This window comes from Callithrix jacchus, chromosome 6 (assembly GCF_049354715.1).
Source record: "Callithrix jacchus isolate 240 chromosome 6, calJac240_pri, whole genome shotgun sequence".
NCBI classification, from domain to species: Eukaryota; Metazoa; Chordata; class Mammalia; order Primates; family Cebidae; genus Callithrix; species Callithrix jacchus.
This window is the reverse complement of record NC_133507.1, coordinates 57,319,867-57,338,022: the sequence shown is the minus strand read 5'-3', so window position 1 is coordinate 57,338,022 and position 18,156 is coordinate 57,319,867. Positions and strand designations below refer to the sequence as shown.

Genomic DNA, 18,156 nt, shown 5'->3' with positions numbered 1-18,156 from the left:
TGGGAATCACTGAATAGCGTATCTCACTCTTGGAGATTCACAGTGCACATTTAGTATGTTAAAAGCTTTGCAAAGTCCTGCAGCCAAGAAACCAAAACCAGTTTAATTTGTTTAGCCTAGCGTTTCCTAAACTTCCTTGCTGTAGCGGGTTGAATGGTGGTCCCGTCAAAATACACCCATGTCAAATCCCTGGAACTTGTGGCTGTTACCTTATTTGGTAAAAGAGTCTTTGCATATGTGATTAAGTGAAGGATCTTGAGATCATCCTGTATTATTCAAGTGGGTCCTAAATCCAATGATAAGTGTCCATAGAAGAGAAAGGCAGGAGAAATCTGAGACAGAAGAGGAGAAGACAGGCACAGAAAAGAGAGATTATAAGGCAGAAGCTGAAGTTGGAGTGGTGGGGCCATAAGTTAAGGCAGCCATGGAATATTGACAGCCACCAGAAGCTGGAAGCCAGGCCCCTAGAAGGAAATGAGCCTTACTAATACCTTGATTTCAGGCTTCTGGCCTCCAGACCCTGAGGGTGCATTTCTGTTGTTTTAAATCACCCATTTTATGGCAATTTGTTAGGCAACCCTATGAAACAAACACATTTGCCCATAAAGATATTTAAAAAAAAAAACAACACACCTTTTCATGAAATAACTACTGTATATACTCAAATATGAGGCAAGTTTTTTTTTTTTCCTTCCAAATTATCTCTCAGAAAAGATGGAGTATCCTAATATTCAAGGGCTTCCAAGGTCTCATATTTCAGGGCATTTTCTCGATTACTACTTTCAAACAACTAAGGTACTGTATGGGAAAAGCACAGTATTGAAACTGCTTCAATCAGGACTAGTTTTAGTTGATGAAAAAGGTTATCTGATGGAATTGGTTTATAAAAAGGAGGGGGAAGATACGTTTCGCACAAAATTCTTTAACTATTCTTGTGAGTATGATGCAGGGGTGGACTACCTTACTCATCATATAGTCTAACTTTCTTCAGCTGTCTTAGGCCAGGCGCTGTGGCTCGTACCTGTTATCCCAGCACTTTGGGAGGCCAAGGTGGGAGGATTGCTTGAGGCCAGGAGTGTGAGACCAGCCTGTGTGGGTAACACCCGCCAGGGGCAGCAAGGAAGGAGAACTGTGCAGACTCCAGGTCTGCCTGACCCCAATTAGTGCCTGAAGTATAACTCACTTCTTACTTATATCTAGCTTATATATAAAATCATACTTAGTCCAATATAATCTTTCTATATAATCATATAATAACATACTGCTTACGATATCTAATATATATATATATAATCATGTTTAGTTCCATATAATCTTTCTATATAATCATATAGGTATTTGTAGTCAGAGCTGTACTGACACATTAAGTGCTGATTTACAGAATCCTTCCATATAACCATATAGTAGTTGTAGTAGGAGGAATGCTTAGAGCAGTCACAGAACAGAAGCAGTACATGAGAAAACAGCCAGACCAGGATGAGAACCAAAGATCCATGTGGTGGCATCCCTACCTGAAAGGGCATACACCGTATGGCAGGCTTGGAGCAAGTACCTCTCCTCTTGATAAAGGAGTTGTAGTACCCTGCATCCAGTTCCTGTGGAAGGTCGGCCTCAGGCCTGAGATCCTGCAAATAACTGAAGGAGAAGAACCCCTCTGGTGTCACCAGTCATGGCTGTACATCCTGTCAGTCTTTTCTCGCTTCTGTGCTATCTCAAATCATCCTCCCACAGATATCTTAAGAGAAGACACAAGTCTGTCGGCTCCCACTGCGTTGGCTTACAGTGTCTATTAGAAACCCTTTCAAGTCTCCAGCCCCCAGATAAGAAGTGTTGCTCACGACACCTGTTGCACACAGCCCACATCTTTGCACACAGCCTACCTCCCTACCTTGGTGATCTAATGGGGGTGGGCCCTTTTCTGGACAGAACACTCTACTACTGCACACAGCACGGCCCCCTACTGCGCACAGCCCACCTCTCTGCCCAGGTGACATAATAGGATGGCCCCCCTGCTTGTGACTCATGTGATTATGTATGCCCTATCACTAAGCCTATAAGATGATGACCTCACTTAGGACTCTTATCCCTGCTTGTACCTAATAAATACAGACACTTCTGGGGCCTCGCCTGTCCCCGCTCATAGGTGGCGTGGCCCCCTGAGTCCAGGTGCTCTTCTCCAGTTCTTCAGTGCCCTGTCTCTTTACTTGTCGGATCTTGCACTTCGGCACAGCGTAAGGGACACCCCACGACACTGTGGGGCCCAACAGCCCTACAATCCTGGGCAATATAGTGAGACCCAGTCTCTACTTCTACACACACACACACACACACACACACACACACACACACATACAAGAATCTGTCTAAAACAAAACAAAACAAAACAAAAGCTAAAAACAATCTTTTCCAGACCCTCTTGCAGTGAGAATTTTGTATATACCTTAGGTTCTGACACTCAGATGCCCTTGCTTATATAAGTCTTGCCTTTGAACGGAAGCATTGATTTTTGTTTGTGATTGGTAGCAGAGGTGATATGCAGCACCAGCAAATTTGGCTGGCAGCTTCTTGATTGTAGCAGAGGTGGCACCATTTCATATGGGGTCATCATAGCAGCAGAGCCAGATTTGGCTTGGAGCTTTTTGTTCTCTGGCCAGTTCTCTGGTGTGACTTGGGAATTATTACTGGAAGCTCAGTCTAGAGTCTGTTTCTTGCCAAACCCTCCCCTACTACCTCCAGTTCAGTGATTCTGGAAGTTATATGACACCCTGTTGCAGCTCTCTTGCTTAAACTAACCAGGGGCTGTAGCTAGACCCTTACTGATTGATGCAGGACCTGACCTCCCCGTGTGACTACTGACGGTGCTGGTGTAAATCAGCAATGACAAGCAATACAGTTAGTGAATATGTTGAAGAGATCACAAATCTATACCTACAGCATACATCTTTAAAACTCTGAATTTATCAAATTATGGCTTAGTATTAAATATCTGGTGATAGCTCACACATGGGTTCAAAAAATATTGTATGTAAATAAAAATGACTGTGTTAGATGCCCTAAGATGCATCTCTTCTTTCTGACTAAGATACTGAAAAACTCAGGTAAGAGTTTAAATAAAATTGCTTCATAGCATGTCAGAGTAGAAAAAAAGCATTATTTTGAAATCAATGTGTTATTTCATGTGCATGATTTAAACTTTGATGTGTAAGTAAATGAATAAATCCGATCCTATACACTGATATTTAACTCTTATCTATATTCTAAACGCTTATGTTCTCAAGTTGGCTAAAAAAAATTCCCAAAACTGCAACTTTTTTTTTTTTGAGGAACTTTTCTCTTGAAATATGTGGGATCACCGTGTATATTCAGGGGGCCCTGATGTTTAAGTTGTATAGTATTAATGTGGCCTGAAACTGACATACAGGGGGCAACCATTGAAAAATGCTGGTCTACTGAATCAAGGTTTACCGGTTTACCATAATATAGGACTATCTGGTGTTGAAGTCTCACTCTGTCACCCAGGCTGGAGTGCAGTGGTGTGATCTCAGCTCACTGCAATCTCCGCCTCCCGGGTTCAAACTATTCTCGTGCCTCAGCCTCCCGAGTAGCTGGGATTATAGGCGCCCACCACCACACCTGGCTAATTTTTATATTTTTAGTAGAGATGGGGTTTCATCATATTGGCCAGGATGGTCTCGAATTCCTGACCTCAGGTGATCTGCCCGCCTCTGCCACCAAAAGTGCTGGGATTACAGGTGTGACCTACTGTGTCCAGACCAATAAACTTCTTAAATCACAAATAAAATTGGCGAGTAAGTGTTGTTGTTGTGACTTTGCTTCTTTTTTCTTTACTATTCTTAACTTCTGCAGGGTTTCTGTCTTTGTGGCTATTCCTAACACAGATGAGGACGATATGGTTTCTGCTTCCGGGAGTTGTAGGGTCTGTTAGAAGGAATGATAGGCAGATGTAATTCACAGGGAACATGGTGAGAGCTGAAAGACTGTTACAATGGCCATGAAAGCCAGCGAGCCAGGGGACATTTCCACTTAGCCAGAGGCCAACGTCACAAAGGAGGTGGCATTTTGGTTAAGCCTATTTATAATTCTAGTGTCTGTAGATTTTATTAAATCATTGGAGTCATTCTTCAGGTAGAAACGAATCTTCCTTGACTTCATAAATTACCAGATGTCTGGAATTCTGAATTTTATCCCTCCAACTCCCTCCACCAGAAATTTCCAGCACGTCGATTTTCTTCTACAGCGTGAGGGAAAGGATCAGGTTTAGCAACATTGTCTTGGCAAACAGATCAGCTGTGTCGGTTCAGGAAGGAGGAAGGAGGCTGCAGGTGAGGGCGCGGGCAGTGGCGGGCCTTGGTCCGGCGCAGTTTCGCCGCGGCCCGCTGGGTCGCACTGTGGCCTTAGGAATGCGGACCGGGCGGGGCGGGTTGGGAGCGCGCGGGAGCGACGGCCGCGTTCAGCCCGGGGCGCAACTGCAGCCGAGCCGGGTCTTCGGGGCCGCGACCGACCGAGAGCTCTTCCAGACCGCAGCCAAGTTCGCACACACGACCGCGCGTCCCGGGGCTGGGACTTTGCCGCCAGCTGGGCTGACCAGCACCACCCTCGGGAAGGCGCGGACCGCCGCCCGGCTGCCGGGAGTTAGGCGCCCGCGCTAGGTCGCCCACAGACGGCAAGGACCCGCGGTCCCCAGGAGTGGGCGGGGGAGGGGTCCAGTCGCGGTCAGGGAAGCAGGTGGTCCTCGCGCCGGGCTGCGCTCATTCTGACTAGCAATTTGCTGGTGGAAAGTGTTACTCCAATGCCTTCATTGCGTTGCTTTCATTTTCTTTATATCTGCATACAGGTTTTTATTTTATTAATTTTTTTTTTCTTTTTTTGCCTTGCTTCCTCCTTGACTTTCCATTGTTGCTCAGTGCTTGGGTGGGATGTGTACTCTCTTTCCTTGTGACACCAGAGCTCAGAGCACCGTGAATCCTCCTCCCCTCCACCTTGCTTAAATGGCTATTTAGTTTTAGTTTTTAAAAAAATTAACTAGCTTTAAAAATAGAAAAATAGTCAGTGCACATGGTAGAAAATTCAAACAGTACAGAAGCCTCTTCCCCTTTCAGACCAGGCAGCCACTGTTAATATTTTCTTTTGATTCCTTCCAGAACGCAAATATATGGCTATCTTCCTTCAAATGCATCCCCATCCCCAAATTGGGTCATCTATCCTGCCTCATTCTGCCTCAGCCTCTTGAGTAGCTAGGATAACAGGCGCCCACCACTGCGACGGGCTAATATTTGTATTTTTAGTAGAGACAGCGTTTCGTCATGGTCGCCAGGCTGGTTTCAAACTCCTTACCTCAAGTGATTCACCCTTCTCAGCCTCCCAAAGTGCTTAGATCACAGGCGTGAGCCATTCCGCCCAGCTTCTCTGCCCTACCTTTTAAAGTGTGTAAATCTCGGCCAGGTGAGGTGACTCACACCTGTAATACCAGCCGCCACTTTGGGAGGCTGAGGCAGGTGGATCACCTGAAGTCAGGAGTTTCAGACCAGCCTGGCCAACCTGGGGAAACCCCTTCTCTACTAAAAATACAAAAATTAGCCAGGCATGGTGGCAGGAGCCTGTAATCCCAGCCACTCAGGAGGCAGAGGGAGAAGAATCGCTTGAACCCAGGAGGCAGAGGTTGCAGGGAGCCGAGATCACACCAGTGCACTCCAGCCTGGGCGACAGAGTGAGACTCTCTCTTTAAAAAAAAAAAAAAAAAAGTGTAAATCTCTTAGGCTCAGAGTGAGAAACTACAAGCTGTACTGCAGGTACATTTGTAAAGGACCTCAGAGACCATCTATCAGTCCCTTCATTTGCAAGTGAGGAAGCTGAGGCTCAGAGACCCTAGGTGCCCCACCCAGGCTCATGCCTCAGCTACGTGAGGTGGCACAGGATTCACATTGGATGTTTTTATTTGTTCGAGACAGTCTTGCTCTGTCGCCCAGGCTGGAGTGCAGTGGCACAAACACAGCTCATTGCAGCCTCAACCTCTAGGTTCAAGCAGTCCTCCTGTTTCAGCTTCTTGAGTAGCTGGGACCACAGGTGTGTGCCACCATGCCTGGAATTTTAAAACTTTTTGTAGAGACAAGCTCTCACCACATTAGCCCAAGCTGGTCTCAAACTCCTGGGCTGCTGCTGCTGGTCTCAAACCTCCACCTCCCAAAATGCTGGGATTACAGGTGTGAGCCACCGCACTTGGCCCATATTGAAATTTTTTGTTACCCATTATCTGATTGCACATTTTTTCTTTACTGCCAACTTTTAAGGTGAATTGGCCTTTACTAGCTGTGATTATAGAATTTCTGAATAGGGACACACTTCTTAGAAAGCTGGCTGTGCCACAGGCCCCGCTGCAGAGGAAATCTCAACTCCACATACAGAGTTCTTACCCTCCCTTTCTAGTTCTACCATTTGCACTGAGAAGATTCCTTTAAGAATTTCTTTTCTTATCTACCATTCTGCTACAAGGAGTTTAATTTTACATAGAGTTTTTGCCTTACTCTTTAGACTTTTATTCTGTCATTGAGAAAACAGAACTTTTTGTGAATTCTATATTTTTCTTTTTAACTCTTTAAAATCTTATTTTTATTTTTTCAGAAAATATTTTTGTATATATTTGAGGTTTACAACATGATGTTATGGAATAAATATAGTTAGTAAAACAGTTACTATAGTTAAGCAGATTAGTATATCTATTATCTCACAGTTACTGTTTTGATGACAATAGCTAAAATTTACTTATTTGACAAAAATGTCTAATACAATACAATTTTAATACCTATAATCCTCATGTTGTACTTTAGATTTCTAGACTTGTTCGTTCACCAAATCTGCTATTTTTTTTTTTTTTCAGACAGGGTCTCCCTCTGTAGCTCAGGATGGAGTGCAGTGGTGTGAATACAGCTCACTGTAGCCTTGACCTCTGGGCTCAAGCAATCCTTCCACTTTAGCCTCCTGAGTATTTGAGACTATAGGCGTGTGCTACCATACACGGCTAATTTTTATATTTTTTGTAGAGATGGAGTCTCACTATGTCTTGAACTACTGGGCTTAGGTGGTCCTCCCACCCTGGCCTCCCCAAATGCTGAGATCACAGGCTGTGAGAATATCTGCTACTTTATATCCTCTGACCTACATCTCCCCATTTCCCCCCATCCCACCCAACATGCATGGTAACCACTGTTTTATTCTCTATCTCTGTATAGTTGACCTTTTTTTCTTCCAGATTCTACATATAAGTGAGAGCATGCAATATTTTTCTTTCTACATCTGGCTTATTTTACTTAGCATAAGGTCCTCCAGGTCCATCCATATTGTGAAAAATGGCAGGCTTTTTTAAGGCTGAATAATATTCTGTTATATGTACATACCACATTTTCTTTATCCATTCATCAGTCAATGGATGCTAGAGTTGTTTCCATGTTTTGGCTATTGTGAATGATGCTGCAACAAAAATAGTAGTGCAGATATCTTTATGTGGTGGTGATTTCATCTCTTTTGGGCATATATCCAAAAGAGGGTCATTTGGTAGTTCTATTCTTAATTTTTTTTTTTTTTTGAGACAAAGTTTCGCTGTTGTTGCCCAGTCTGGATTGCAATGGTGCGATCTTGGCTCACCGCAACCTCTGACTCCCAGGTTCAAGCAATTCTCCTGTCTCAGCCTCCCGAGTAGCTGGGATTACATGTGCCACCATGCCTGGGTATTTTTTATTTTTAGTAGAGATGGGGTTTCTCCATGTTGGTCAGGCTGGTCTTGAACCCCCAACCTCAGGTGATCTGCCTGTGTCGGCCTCCCAAACTGTTGGGATTACAGGTGTGAGCTACCCCACCCTATTTCTAATTTTTTTAGGAACCTCCATACTGTTTTCTATAATGGCTATACCAATCTACATCTCCACCATCAGTGTACTAAGGTTCCCTTTTCTCCACACCCTTGCCAGAATTTTTTATCTCTTGACTTTTTTTTTTTTTTAATGAGACAGGGCGTTTCTCTGTCACCCAGGCTCGAGTGCAGTGGCACAGTCTTGGCTCACTTCAACCTCCACCTCCCATGTTCCAGCAATTCTCCTGCCTCAGCCTCCTGAGTAGCTGGGATTACAGAATGCACCACCATGACTGGCTAATTTTTATACCATTAGTAGAGATGAGGTTTCACCATGTAGGCCAGGCTGGTCTCAAACTCCAAGCCTCAAGTGATCCACCCACCTCAGCCTCCCAAAATGCTGGGATTACAGGCATAAGCCGCCGCACCCAGCCTTGACTTTTTGATAATAGCCATTCTAACAGGAGTGAGATGTTATCTCATAGTGGTTTTAATTTGTATTTCCCTCATGCTGGTGATGTTGAACACCTTCCCATATATCTGTTGGCCATTTTTATGTCTTCTTCAGAGAATGCCTGTTCGGGTCCTTTGCCCATTTTTAAATTAGTTTATTTGATTTTCACTATTGAGTTGTAAGACTGAATTCTCTTTATGAGGCCTTTCATTTACAGTATAAAATTATGCTTTAGACAAACATTATGAGAGTTTTAGAGTCTTTTATCTAATTGTCTAGGAGATAAGTATAGTTTAAAAACTTGGATTCTAGACATGTTATACAGACCTAGAGTTGCTGAGAATCTTTATTTTATTGTATTTTTGCTATAGGGTCTCATTCTGTCACCCAGGTTGGAGTGTAGTGGCATAGTCATGGCTCACTGCATCCTTGACCTCCTGGGCTCTAATGATCCTTCCCCCTCAGCCTCCCAAGTAGCTGGAGCTACAGGTGCATGCCACCATGCCTGGATAATTTTTATATTTTTTTGGACAAGAACTCAGCAAGGTTAGTTTGATAAAGCTCAGCTGGTTGGAAATGTGAGGAATTTGAAGTTGATTTGTTTTGATCCGTGCTTTCTCTCAGATTAAGACATGATCAGGACAAGTTCATCTCCCTTTTCCTTGCCCTAGCAGATTTTGCAGATAACTCCTGACTTGACTTTGACATAGAATAAAGCATTTCTTTTTTAGAAGAAAAGGTCTAGGAAATTATTTTTATTTTGGAGTTGGCTTCAGATAAATTGTATGACCTTGGGGGAAATTCCATATAACAGATTCCTTGTGCCTCCTTTTCCTGAAGAATAAATAGGATATCCTACTTTACACTAATATTTGGAATATTAAAATATAAACTTTAATTTTGGGTCTTAACTGTGGCTGATATTCACAATCATTGAATGGGTTTTTAAACCTCCAGTGAGAAAATGGTGATGTTAACTAGCTAGGTAGGACCCTTTAAGTTGCAAGGGAAAGAAAACCAACAAAATCCAGCTTAAGCCACAAAGGGGAATTTATTGACTCATACAAATGAGAAATCCAAGTGGGTGATTATGGCTTCAAACATGGCTGAGTCAGGAATTCAGTGATGTTATCAGCTCTATCCTTCACCCTCCATTTTCCAATTCTGTTTACCTCTGCCTGACTTTATTCAAGCCTTCATGATCTATATAGCTCAAGATCCTAGAGGACGAGAGACAACATTTCCCTTTTAGTACCTGTGTGTCTGATCTTAGGGAAGATTCAGATTGGTCCAGCTTAGAACACTTGCCTATTCCTCAGCTCATAACTGTGGCTTGGAGAACAGGGTACTCCAGTGGGCCAGCCAGTGTGTGGGCCCATCTCTTTGACAGAGGGAGATTTGGGGCACCATGATAGACAACCCCTCCAGGATCCTATTGAGTCAGATGAGGGTACTTCTGTTGTTTCTAGACAAAGAGGGAAGGGATGCTGGGCAGACCAGACCAACAGAGGTCCACTACAAAGGCTTTTGGGTAAAATATGAGTGTATCGGCCATCTACTTATTCAATGCTTACACATGTTTTTGTCTGTCTCCATAAATCAAACTTGTACATCTGCTCACCTTCAATTTTTTTTCACTATAAAGCTTAATCCACATTGTATAGAAGCAGTACCTAATATGCCTGCCAAGATGTGGTATTAATACAGAAATGTGGATTAGGCTAGAATGATAAAAGTGAGAAGGCTAGAGAGATAAAAGTAAGAAGATGATTTTTATTTTTAGCATGTTAGAATAGAGACATTTATAGTAGTTTTTCTTGGCCTCATTCATCATATAATTTAGAAAAGGTCCCAACTATTTTTAAAAATTATGCAAGTAGTACAAAAGGTAAAAAGTGAAAATGAAACTCCCTCTATCCCTCCCATCCCCAGAAATAAGACAGTTACTTCTATTTAATATAGCATTCCAGAAGCATCCTATGTATTTGCAAGAATATATGTATACTTTGCATAAATCTATGGGCTTATTCTCCCATGTCTGCCCTGCACCTTGCTTTCTTGCTTTCTTCACCTAATGCCATATTATGGAGGTCCTCCCTTGTCAGCACAGGAGAGTACCTTCATTCTTTTTAACACACAAAGCTCAGCTGGTTGGAAATGTGAGGAATTTGTTCTATAGTGTGGACGTGACCAGATTTATGTAAATCATTCTTCATCAGAGAACTCTTAAGGCACTTTACAATGCATTCCTACTGTTTCTTCTCTCCTCTCTGCAGCAAATCTGGCATGACCAGAGGACTCGCAGCTCTGAGTTGGGCCAGGCATTGCCTATTGATGGTAGATGCAGCAGATGTGGCCATGCCAAGAGGGATTTCCCAGAAGGAGCAACGTTTCCCCAAGGCTGACTTGGAGCCAGAGTCTGATCCTGTGACTGCCCCACCCACAGCCCTCCCTGTGGTTAACCAGGAAGGTGGCTCATTGTTGGGTGGTTTGGCAAGTGTCTGAGAAAACTGCAAGGTGTAATGGCCTCCTTTCTAGCTTGTGGCCACACACTAGGGTACCTATACTCATTTCACAAGATGACAGCGGCAGCATCTGTTCTCCAGCTCTCTGAATTGGCTCCCTGGTGTTATTTTTTAATTAATTAATTAATTTTTGAAACAGAGTCTCACTCTGTTGCCCAGGCTGGAGTACAATGGTGCAGTGGTATGATCTCCATTCACTGTGCAACTTCTGCCTCCTGGGTTCAAGTGATTGTCGTGCCTCAGCCTCCTGAGTAGCTGGGATTACAGGCATGTGCCACCATGCCCAGCTTTTTGTATTTTTTTGTAGAGTCTGCCTTTTCAGACAGTCTTATTTCAGTCTTATTTCAAATCTTTATTTCAGGTCTTTATTTCAGTAAGCAAAGCAATAAGGAGAGAGCAATGCAGAGAGAGGAATCTGAGGAAAATCGAGAGAAATGAGACAGCTTCTGGTCTTTTTACATAGGTCATCTCAACTCTAGCTGACATCTGGCCAGGAGATTTCAGGAGCTAGGTCGTCTTTCCTTTGGCTTGAAAGCTAAAGAGAGTAAAGCAGGGAAGGGCATGGGAAGGACTATTCGGAGAAACAGTTTCACCATGTTGGCCAAGCTGGTCTTGAACTCCTGGCCTCAAGTTATCCTCATACCTTGGCCTCCCAAAGTGCTAGGATTACAGGTGTGAGTCACCATGACTGGCCCCTGGTGTCCTTTATCTGTTTGCAGATATCAGCACAGATTTATGGACTATGATGATGACAGGGAAACTAATTGACATTTAGTTTGAAAATGCTCATATCTGATGTCATTCCCCTAATTGTCTGTTTGTTTCTTGTCACATAATCCCCAAGACTGTCTGAAAAAAAAGCCAGCAGGTTAGAGGGACAGTGACTGGGCTGGGCTGACAGGGCAGCCCTAAGGCCAATGAGTCAAGAAGGCATCAGCAATTCTTCCTTCTTTCTGACCTCTGCCTCCAAATAGTCCTTCCCATGCCCTTCTTTGCTTCACTCCCTTCAGCTTTCAGGACAAAGGAAAGATAACCCAGCTCCTGGAGTCTCCTGGCCAGATGTCAGCTGGAGGTGGGATGACCTAGGTAAAAAAGACCAGAAGCTGTCTCATTTCTCTTGGTTTTCCTCAGATTCCTCTCTCTGCATTGCTCTCTCTTCATGGCTTTGCTTATTGAAATTCTTGTGATTCTAAACACAGCTCTGATGCTCCCATGATGGTGTCTCTGGTCATCCAAGTGAAAAGGGGGTCCTTCATCTTTGCTGCATGTATCAACCTCCCATTGTTCCCTCACTGGAGCCCTGGATGTTCTTGGAGGTGCTGGGATAGATAAGTTTTGTCTCTTCCACACTGGACCATCCTACCTCCTCCAAGTGAAGCTCAGCAGGTGCTGTATCCTTGGCCCATAGCACATCCTCAACTTGTTTGTTGAAACAGCGAATCTGTCTGGTTCAACATCTGCTGTGGAGACTTGGGACTTTAGTTTCACAATTAAGTTACTAACTTTTAAAAAAGTCATTCGTGGCCGGGTGTGGTGGCTCGTGCCTGTAATCCCAGCACTTTGGGAGGCTGAGGTGGGCAGATCACGAGGTCAGGAGATCGAGACCATCCTGGCCAAGGTGGTGACAACCCTCTCTACTAAAAATACAAAAATTAGCTGGGCGTAGTGGCGTGTCCCTGCAATCCCAGCCATTCAGGAGGTTGAGGCGGGAGAATGGCCTGAATCCGGGAGGTGGAGGTTGCAGTGAACCAAGATGGCACCACTGCACTTCAGCCTGGGTGACAGAGTGAGACTCTGTCTCAAAAAAAGGAAAAAAAAAGTCATTCGTTCTTTCCCTGTATTACTGTTTGACTTCTGGGGCTGCTTTCGCATTAAAAAATTTATCTTTTCAAGTAGAGCCAGGCATCGCAGCTTGTCCCAGCTACTGGGGAGGCTGAGATCGAGGATTGCTTGAGCCCAGGAGTTTGAGTCCAAAATAGTGAGACCCCCTTCTCTAAAAAAACAAAACAAAGCAGAACAAAACATGCTCCCCCCCACCTCCCCCAGTTCCCTAGTAGATCTTTTTTTTTTTTTGAGATGGAGTTTCGCTTTTGTTACCCAGGCTGGAGTGCAATGGCGCGATCTCGGCTCACGGCAACCTCCGCCTCCTGGGTAGCTGGGATTATAGGCACGCGCCACCATGCCCAGCTAATTTTTTGTATCTTTAGTAGAGACAGGTTTTCACCATTTTGACCAGGATGGTCTCGATCTCTTGACCTCGTGATCCACCCGCCTCGGCCTCCCAAAGTGCTAGGATTACAGGCTTGAGCCACCGCGCCCGGCCTCCCCAGTAGATCTTACAACCATCAGATCTCAGGGGATATAACTGTAGGACAGGTTGTATGTAAGTCTAAAATGTTTTTTTTAATTCTAAAGTCAAAGGAAAAATAAAAATAAAAAAAGTAAAAAGACCCCAGGAAACAGCATCTTGCCCTGTGAAGGGTTGGGCCAGTTCCCATCTTACCATGATATACTTTTGGACCCAGGAAGCCCTCCTGAGATCTCTCTGGCCTAAGGAAGGCAATTATGACTACAGTGGCACTATTTCATTTCCCTGGGCTGAGCATGAAGAACTCAGGGAGGCTGCGGGGCGCGCGGAGCAATGCATGTGGGTGTGGGTGTGTACCGTAATGTGTGCCCTAAAAAAGTTTCTGTTTGTTTTCTTTCTTGACACAGATACAAATGGCAGCTGTTGAGGCTTTTTTTTTTTTTTTTGAGACAGAGCACAGAGTCTTGCTCTGTCTCCAGGCGCCACGCTGGAGTGCAGTGGCGAAGCCTCGGCTCACTGCAACCTCCGCCTCCCACATTCAAGCAATTCTCCTGCCTCAGCCTCCCGAGTAGCTGGGACTACAGGTGTGCCCCACCACGCCCAGCTAATTTTTTTGTGTTTTTAGTAGAGACGGGGTTTCATTACGTTGGCCAGGATAGTCTCGATTACTTGACCTCGTGATCCGCCTGTCTCGGCCTCCCGAAGTGCTGGGATTACAGGTGTGAGCCACCGCGCCTGGCCGAGGCCTTTGTTAAAGCAGATATTTACTCCTTGGGTTCTCTGTCTGGGACACTGCCTCCTTCTGCTCCCTGGATGATGCCTGAAAGGTGACACAAAAGCTGTCTTTGGCTTTTGATTGTCTTCTGAAAACACTCCAGCCCCTTTATGTGGGTTTTTGAGACCTCCCCCACCAACCCAACTCTGGCTCTGATATATGGTTAAAACGGTTAAGTCTACCAACAACAGGAAAATCTGTTTTCTATTCATGTAAGTGGAAAGGATCCTGATTTCTCTTATATCCACAGACCTCTTGCAAAATTTCTGTGACTTCTGTTTGGAGACCAATTTCTGTTTGATAGCCCTCCCCTTAGGGAATTTCTAATTGACCTTCACATCTTCACTTTCCTTATGAAACTCATCATGTGGTTTAGGGCTTTTCTCTTTAATCTTTTAACTTATATGTAACTAAACTTTTCCCCTCTGAAAAAAAGTACATGCTTATTAAAGAATATTAAGAAAAAAACAAATTTAATGAAAATAAAAGTCGTCATAATTTTAAAACATTTAAAAATATTTTGAAGTATTTATTTTTGAATATTATTACTTAATTTTTATTTTCACACTGGTTTGTATCGTGTCTTTTCTACTCAGCTTGACATCTGAAAGCATTTTGGCTGTTTGTTTTTTGAGACTGGGGTCTCACTCTGTTGCTTAGGCTGGAGTTCAGTGGCTCAATCATGGCTCACTGTAGCCTTGACCTTCTGGGCTCATACGATCCTCTCACCTCAGCCTCTCAAGCAGCTGGGACTACAGGCGTGTGCTGTCACACCTGGCTAATTTTTCTATTTTTTGTAGAGATGGGGATCTCACCATATTGCCTAGGCTGGTCTTAAACTCTTGGGCTCAAGCAATCCACCAGCCTCGGCCTCCCAAAGTGCTAGGTGTGAGCCACTGCACCTGGTCAAGAGCATTTTCCACCTCAATAAAATACTTTAGTAACACTTTAGACGTTGCATAGTGCTGAATCTGTGAGTAGTTGCATGGCTTACTTTAAACTTTCCCCTTTTGCTAGACCTTTAGATGGTTTTTATGCTTTGCTTTTTCTATTTCCTTAGGATACAATCTCAAAATTGGAATTATTAGGTAAGAGAGAATAGCAGTCTTTTCATATTGTGGTAAAATATTAACATAAAACTTACCATTTTAAAAAATTTGTTTGTTTTTGTTTTTGGGATGGAGTCTGAGGCCAGGCTGGAGTGCAGTGGCGTGATCTCGGCTCACTGTAACCTCTACCTCCCTGGTTCAAGTGATTCTCCTGCCTTAGCCTCCCAAATAGCTGGGAGTATAGGAGCTTGCCACCACACCCAGCTAATTTTTGTATTTTTAGTAACGACGGTGTTTCACCATATTGGCCATGATGGTCTTGATCTCTTGCCCTCATGATCTGCCTGCCTTGGCCTCCCAAATTGCTGGGATTACAGTCGTGAGACACCATTCCTGGCCAGCCATTTTTAAATGTATTGTTCAGGGGCAGTAAGTACATTCACATTATTGAACACTCATTACCATCATCTACCCCCATAACTTTCTCATCTTCTGGAACTGAAACACTACACCAATTAAACAGTAACTCCCCATTTCCTTACAATCCCCAGGTCCTGGCAAGCACCATTCTACTCTTTATCTCTCTGAATTTGACTACTTCATCTGAGTAGAATCACACAATATTTGCTCTTTTCCGACTGGCTTATTTCACTTAGCATAATGTCTTTGAGGTTCATTCATGTTGTAGCATGTGTCAGAATTTCACTCCTTTTTAGGATGAGTAATGTTCCATAGTATGTAATTACCATGAATGGACATTTGGATTGTTTTCACCTGTTGGGTATTGTGAATAATGCTGTTATGAACATTAGTGTACAAATATCCAGGCCTTGACTTTCAATTCCTACACCCAAAAGTCGCAGCACTTCCACTTAAGTAAGAAGTATATATCCAAAAGTAGAGTTGCTGGATCAGGTGGCAGTTCTATGTTTAATTTATCCACGAACCTCTACACTGTTTTCCATGGTGGCTGTACCATTTTCCATTCTCCCCAGCAATGTATGAGGGTTCCAATCTCTCCGCATGCTTGCCAATACTTTTTATTTTGTGTGTGTTTTATCTTTTTTTGGTAATAGCCATTCTAATAGGTGTGAAGTGATACCTCATTGTGGTTTCGATTAGCATTTCCCTAATAATGATACCGAGCATCTTTTCATGTGCTTATTGACATCTTTGTATCTTTTTTGGAGAAATGGTTATTCAATTTTTTTTTTTTTTTTTTTGAGACATGGTCTTGCTCTGTCACCCAGGCTAAAGTACGGTAGCACCATCATGGCTCACTGTAGCCTTGACCTCCTGGGCCCAAGTGATCCTCCCATCTTAGCCTCCCAAGTCACTGGGACATAGGCATGCACTGCCACACCTGGCTAAGTTTTTTATTTTGTGAAGAGACTAGGTCTCGCCATATTGCCAAGGCTGGTCTTGAATTCCTGGGCTCAAGTGATTGCCTCGCCTTGGCCTCCCAAAGTGGTGGGATTATAGGTGGGAGCCACTGAGTTTGACCTAAGTTTTTTGCCCATGTTTTCACCAAGACATTTAACATGTATAAATTTAATGCTTAAGAGATTAAAATATATAACATAAACATTCATAAAAATGAGAAATGGACATATTAAAAAGCATATTAGATACATTAAACCATCATAAAAATAAACTTTTGGTATTCAACAAATAATGAATATAGAGAGAGTTAAATGCCTTTATTAAAGTTGGATGAATTAATCAGGTAAACAAACAGAATTTGTGACAGGTAAACATAGCATACATGTTATTTTTAAATACCAGAAAAAAGCATTTAAAAGAAAAAGTTTTAGGCCTAAAAATGTCAGTAACTTTATGAAAGTGAAATCTAACAGACCGTATTTTCTTTTTTTTTTCAAGACAGAGTCTTGCTCTGTTGCCCAGGCTGGAGCGCAGTGGTGTGGTCTTGGCTCACTGCAACCTCCGCCTCCCAAATTCAAGCAGTTCTCCTGTCTCAGCCTGCCAAGTAGCTGGGATTACAGGCACGTGCCACTATGCTCGACTAATTTTTGTATTCTTAGTAGAGATGGGGTTTTACCATGTTAGCCAGGCTAGTTTCAAACTTTTGACCTTGTAATCTGCCTGCCTTTGCCTCCCAAAGTTCTGGGATTACAGGCATGAGTCACTGTGCCCAGCCCAACAGACCATATTTTCTAAACTCTGTGAAATGACAGTAGAAATGTCAGTGACTGGAGTGGAAAGACGTTAATTCATCTTATTACTTCTTTTTTAAAAAGTTAATTTGACTTTAGGTTCGAGGGTACATATGCAGGTTCATTACATGGATATATTGTATGATGCTGAGGTTTGGGGTAGAAAAGATCCTGCTACCCAGGTAGTGAGCATAGTTCCCAATAGGTGGTTTTTCAAGTCTCTCCCCCATCCCTCCCTTCCTCACCTCTCTAGTAGTCACCAGTGTCCATTTTCCCATATGTGTACTCAGTGTTTAGCTTCCACTTATAAATGAGAACATGCAGTATTTGGTTTTCTGTTCCTGTCTTAGTTCACTTAGGATAATGACCTTCATCTGCTTCCATGTTGCTGCAAAGGACATGATTTCATTCTTTTTTGTGGCTGTATAATATTCCATGGTGTATATGTGCCATGTTTTCTTTATCCAATCCACCACTGATGGGCATCTAGATTGATTTCATGTCTTTGTTATTATGAATAGGGCTGTGACAAACACACAAGTGCATGTGTCTTTTGGTTGAATGATTTATTTTCCTTTGAGTGTATACCCAGTAATGGGATTGCTGAGTCAAATGGTAATTCTGTTTTTAGTTCAGATGGTATCTCATTGTGGTCTGATTTGTATTTCTCTAATAGTTAGTTATGTGGAGCATTTTTTCGTGTTTGTTTGGCCACCTGTATGTCTTCTTTTGAGAAGTGTCTGTTCATGTCCTTTGCCCACTTTTTAATGAGATTGTTTTTTGCTTTTTGAATTAAGTTTTTTATAGATTCTGGATATTAGAACTTTGTCAGATGCATAGTTTGTGAATATTTTCTCATTCTGTAGATTGTCTGTTTGTTGATAGTTTTTCTGTTTTTGTTTTTTGCTGTGAAGAAACTCTTTAATTAGGTCTCACTTGTCTATTCTTGTTTTTGTTGCAAGGCCTATGTCCAGAATGGTACTTCCTAGGTTTCCTTCTAAGATTTT

At 43.0% G+C, this 18,156-nt stretch overlaps 1 long non-coding RNA gene across 1 annotated transcript in view; it reads left to right on the top strand.

Annotated features, from left to right (window-relative positions):
• Positions 1–18,156, top strand: part of LOC118154559 (uncharacterized) — a 220,356-nt gene that overhangs the window by 61,776 nt on the left and 140,424 nt on the right. The gene's annotated exons all lie outside the window — the stretch shown is intronic.